Source organism: Staurois parvus, unplaced genomic scaffold (genome assembly GCF_062004578.1).
Source record: "Staurois parvus isolate SC_StPar_1 unplaced genomic scaffold, SC_StPar_1.0 ptg000151l, whole genome shotgun sequence".
NCBI classification, from domain to species: Eukaryota; Metazoa; Chordata; class Amphibia; order Anura; family Ranidae; genus Staurois; species Staurois parvus.
The window spans coordinates 10,869,140-10,875,139 of record NW_028317947.1 but is presented as its reverse complement, the minus strand read 5'-3'; positions in this window follow the sequence as shown (position 1 = coordinate 10,875,139).

Genomic DNA, 6,000 nt, shown 5'->3' with positions numbered 1-6,000 from the left:
TCATGGCCTAGCAGCTGCATCCAAGCCTTACATCACCAAGTAAAATGCAAAGCGTCAGATGCTGTGGTGTAAAGCACGCCACCACTGGACTCTAGAGCGGTGGAGACGTGTTCTCTGGAGTGACACATCATGCTTCTCTGTCTGGAAATCTGATGGACGTGTCTGGGTTTGGCAGTTGCCAGGAGAACGGTACTTGCCTGCATTGTGCCAAGTGTAAAGTTTGGTGGAGGGGGGATTATGGTGTGGGGTTGTTTTTCAGGGGTTGGGCTTGGCCCCCTAGTTCCAGTGAAGGGAACTCTTAAGGCGTCAGCATACCAAGACATTTTGGACAATTTCATGCTACCAACTTTGTGGGAACAGTTTGGGGATGGCCCCTTCCTGTTCCAACATGACTGCGCACCAGTGCACAAAGCAAGGTCTATAAAGACATGGACAAGTGAGTTTGGGGTGGAGGAACTTGACTGGCCTTCAGAAAGTCCTGACCTCAACCGAATAGAATGCCATTGGGATGAATTAGAGTGAAGATTGAGAGCCAGGCCTCCTCCCCCTGACATCAGTGCCTGACCTCGCAAATGCGCTTCTGGAAGAATGGTCAAACCTTCCAATAGACACCCTCCTAATCCTTGTGGACGGCCTTCCCAGAAGAGTTGAAGCTGTTATAGCTGCAAAGGGCGGGGCCAACTCAATATTGAACCCTACGGGCTAAGACTGGGATGCCGTTAAGGTTCATGTGTGTGTCCCAGGCGTCCCAGTACTTTTGGCAATATAATATATATCCAAGTGTGAGGAGAGTGTAATGATGGCAAATGGGTGGGTAGGGTGAACAAGCCCACTTTAAGTGCAGCCTGTACAATATTATTAATGGTAAATGTCCCTCTATATTGCAGAACTGAACATGTTGTGATTAAATGTTTGCATTTTTTTATATATATGTCATAATTCAGTGGAACATCCTTAAGGGCTGATAAAGATAAAGCTATGAATTGATGATGAACGTTTTTTTCTATAGCGCAATTCTTAAAGTGACACTAAACTCTGGTTTACAGAAATATTCTATTTAAGCATCATTGTTAACTAAAAAGCCCCTTCTATTGCTCTCAGCCTCCTCCAAATCTCCAAATTCCCTTTTGCTGCTGTGAGCTGGCTTCTTGTTAGAGGGTGCCTGTGTTCGTTCCCCATGGTCCCACTGTACGTAGGAACATAGCCACCATCTCTTGCTTGCTCCCAACTTGGACTATGGATTATGGATGTCTTGCTCTCAAATTACTTTGTCTTCTCCTCCCATGCTCGTCTCTAGGACTTTTCCAGAGCCTCTATCATCCTCTGGAACTCGCTACCTAATCTGTCCAGCTATCCCCTACTCTGGCTGCCTTTAGGTGATCCCTGAAAACTCATCTCTTCAGGGAAGCCTATCATGCCTCCAACTAAACATTTATAACTTCCATCAGCTCATCCCCCACAGTTATAACCCTTTGTACCACTTGCCCCACCCTATTAGATTGTAAGCTCTTATGGGCAGGGCCTTCTTAACTCTCTCGTTCTGTATTGTATAGAAATGCCCGTAGCGAAAATAAAGAAGAAATAGCGCAGGGCATGCATGACTAGGCCCAGAGTGGGGAAGGAGGAGCAGAAAGGGTTAAGGTTAGCTCCAGGGGGTTTGTTTTGATAGTGGGGGTATCTGGTTGGTAGAGGTTGAGTGTAGGTGGAGTTTGCTGCACCTTAGGGTGGGGGGTTCTGTGAGGGGGCGTCAGTTGGAGCTGGACGTCAGGAGTGAGAGCTTCCCTCCCGCCCTCCCTGTTTTTGGAGAGTATTGGGTCCCTCCGAGAAACGGGGGGGGGGGGGGTTATGTTGGTTCATGGGCGGTTGTTGGTCTTTGGAGGCGGTTCTTATCTTGGAAGGTAAAAACAATGGTGTGGGACCCATCGGTGGTATGGGATGTCCGGGGACATTCCCAGTTAACCAAGGTTTAACTGGAAGGTGGTGGTGCTGCACTGCAGACGGTATGGTTGTCTCTGAGCTGGTTGGTTGTGGCTGGAGGCCTAGTGTATATGGGTGTCCGCAGGTGCATTTCGGATTGTTTGGGGGTGCCTTCGAAGACCAACAACAATTCTTTGGGTTTCTGTTATAAGGAATGGTTGGTGTATTTAAACTTGAGTTGTTAATAAAAGGCCATGTTGGCCATTTACTCCAAAATTGGTATCATGTTTTTTTTGTAAGTATAATTGGTTAAGGGGAAGGGTGGGGGGGGGGGGGTTGGCATGGAACGGTAATGGTGGTAATGGGGAGTGGACAAGCCTATCTCTGGTGCAATAGCCATGTAACAGTACTGTCTCCCTTTATATTGAAAAGCACTACGCAAACTGTTGGCGCTGTATAAATCCTGTATAAAAACAATAATTATGGACTATGTGATTTATAGTGTGCATAGAGCAGTGCACATGACCCCAACTAATGTGCTGTGCTTCTTCCGAAGTAAAGGAGTGGTTCAGGAGATCACTGAGCATGCTAAATAGAGTCAGAAATAAAAACTGGCTGTGTTGCCGGTCAGAATCAATTCTCATCCCAACTTTCATTTGGCTTGAAAATGAGAGAGAATTTGATTCTCAGCTATGTGCAAGTTGTTGTTGTAAAGCCATTGACTAATATACAGTATGTGTTATATTTTATTATAGGACACTCTTAGTAATGATGTGTAAACGGTAACTACAGGTTTTACAAGTACGTTAAAATGAATCTGTCATGCCTAAGTGTGTGTGTGTGTGTGTGTGTGTGGTGGGGGGATACTGCTGCTTCAGAAAATGCTAGTCGCCTGGCTGTTATACTATCCTGCAGGTTTCAGTGCTTTCCAAATCACTGAATGACACGTACTGCACTTCAGGGGACAGATGATTAAAGGGTAACTCTACTTTCATGACAAAAGAAAATATACTGTAAATATAATAATAATAACAATACATACAATTGCTAGACAGGCCATATTGTAATTGAATGTTATTAAATGTTGACTTTCCTTCTCAAACTGTAGCCGCTGTAACTTTTCAATCTTTCAATCTGGAAGCGTTCCGTACACTCTGTACAGAGTGCCGCCAAAAATATAATTCCCTGCCTTCCCTGATTGGCTCACTGATTTTCCCAGAAGTCTAGATTAACCTCCGTAGCGGTATTCCCGAGTGTAGCTCGGGGTAAAATTTCAATACCAAAAGCGGTAACCCCGAGCTACACTCGGGCTTACCATGCGGCGTTGTTCAGGGGGTCCCTGCAGCACTTACCTTGTCCTTCGCTCCCACGATCTGTCCCTTCCAGCGTCCCCGGCCATCTCCTCCGGCCGATGCCGGCATCCGGCTTCTGTGTTCCGGTCCCTGTGACGTCGGGACGTACTGGCAGCGGAACCGGCGGGAAATTTGAAATTTTTAAAAAATGTCATTTTTGCTGTCATTGCTGTTTCAATGCATTTCACATATATTTTGACCCTACTGCTTTGTCCTGTGCCCTGCCTGCATTTTGAATGTTCTTTCTGCCTGGAAACTTAGAAAAGTCCATGGCGTCCAAAAAGCGTCCCTTTACGTCAAAAGCGGTTTTAGAACAGCCATAGTAAATCAGAACCACTTGCAGAATTGAGTGATAATGATTTGTGGGGGAAATTCATCATCAGACACTGAAAACGATTTTGCGACTTTGCTCAGCGATGTGCGAATTTGCCTCTGTATTTCAAATTTCAGTGTTTTTGGTTTGATTATATTATTGAATTAAATTTATTATTATTATATTATTATTTTTTATGATTATTTATTCAATTATAATTTATGATTTCGTGTTTCAAGTTTTATCATATCCAGAATGTTTAATAGACTCTTGTTCGGACAGATTTCAGTGAGTTATTCCTAAAACTTACAGCCTACAATAAAAAACTACATATTTCCATGCAAAAAAATGGTACCGCTTTCAGCACAAAAAATCGGAAAGAATCATACGGCCAAGGAGGTTAAGATACAGACCAAATTTTAGGCATTCCCTGCAATAGGAATTTCATTTTTGGTGAGATACTCTCCAAGAGTTCATCACTTCTAAAGGGATGCAGACACTACAGCTTTTCTCATTAGAACACTAAGAGTGCACCAGGTTATTATAATGAACCAGCATCTCCCATTCAGAATCAGAGGACACGGTGAAATAATCAGCTATTATTTCAGAGCAGAAACAGGTAGGAATCTACAACAACATTTGTTAAAATCCCTGCAATGTGATCACCCAGAGGGATTGCTTTTTCTCAACAACAGTGGAATTCAAAGCTAAACTCTGGGAAACCTGAAAAACCTCTTTAGCGGGGGTGCTGAGCTTGCACTGCAAGGGTAAACTGCTTATTTGGTCCAGGGGATGGTAAAAGCATTTTTTGTTAAACTTACTCAATCCATCGCAGTGGCATCCAGAGGCAGATGTGGGGGGGTGCGGCCCGCACCGGGTGACACCGACCACATGGGGTGACACCGGACCCGCTCCGTGAAAAGGTAAGTTGTAAAGCAAGCCGACGATCCCCTCAGGATGGATCCGATCCACCCTGCAGGGATCGTCGGCTTTCTTTAAAACTTACCTTTTCTTGGAGCGGGTCCGGTGTCACCCTGTATAGGTTGCATGCTGACGGTCCACGCAGGATGGATCTTATCTGCGGATTGGGGAGCATAATGGATCGGACTCTGATCCATTATGCTCAATCCGCAGATCCGATCCATTCTTCGGGGATCGTCGGAGGGGGTGTCACCAACCTGTATAGGTTGCATGCCGACGACCCCCGCAGGATGGATCGGATCTGCGGATTGGGGAGCATAATGGATCAGACTCTGGTCCATTATGCTCAATCCGCTGATCCGATCCATTCTGCGGGGATCGTCGGATGGGGTGCCACCAACCTGTATAGGTTGCAGATCCGATCCATTATGCAGGGATCGTCGGAGGGGGTGTCACCAACCTGTATAGGTTGCATGCGGACGATCCTCGCAGGATGGAATGGATCTGCGGATTGGGGAGCATAATGGATCGGACTCCGATCCATTATGCTCAATTCGCTGATCCGATCCATTCTGCGGGGATCGTCAGAGGGGGTGTCACCAACCTGTATAGGTTGCAGATCCGATCCATTCTTCGGGGATCGTCGGAGGGGGTGTCACCAACTTGTATAGTTTGCATGCCGACGATCCCCGCAGGATGGATCGGATCTGCGGCTTGGGGAGCATAATGGATCGGACTCCGATCCATTATGCTCAATCCGCAGATCTGATCCATTCTGCGGGGATCGTCGGAGGGGGTGTCACCAAGTGTGACACCAACCCTAGGGACGCCTCTGATCCATCGCTCACCTGGCAGATGGAGCTCCCCTATGCTCTTGTGGTGAACTGTTCCTTGGCATCCTTATGTCCAGTGCAGGGCTATGGACTCTGCATCAGTTTTGATCATGTCAGAGGTCCACTTGAGCATTGGGGAGGGGTGTGGAGGGGATGCTGTGGGGACTGGTCTAGCAGTGCAGAAGAACCTGTGAGAGCCAAGGGTCAGTAAGCAAATCTGCTTTTCCATGTCCCCTAGACCCACTGAGCAGTTAGCCTTTGTAGTGTGGACACAACCCCACCCCACTGCAAGGCAGGATTTTCAGGTTTCCAAAAGTTCAGCTTTAAAGCTGAACTCTGGCGAAGAACTATTTTTTGAGATGTGCACTTTAAAAATAAATCCACACTAATGAATTTTATTCCACGTGTCTAGGCTGCAGCATTATTACAACTCCAATATTCACTTTGAAACACAAACACTGGAGATACTATGGCAGATTGGTTTGCTAGGTCCTCCAACATATAGTGCAGTCAGTGCCAGGGGCGGACTGACCATTCAGGGCCCGGGGTCATTAGGGGGCCCCATGAAATGCCCCTGGCACCTTTTTTATAGGCTTTTTGGGTGTGATTTGAGTGTGGGCAAGGACACAGGGGCCCCATGATCCCCTATTGCCCAGAGGCCCCA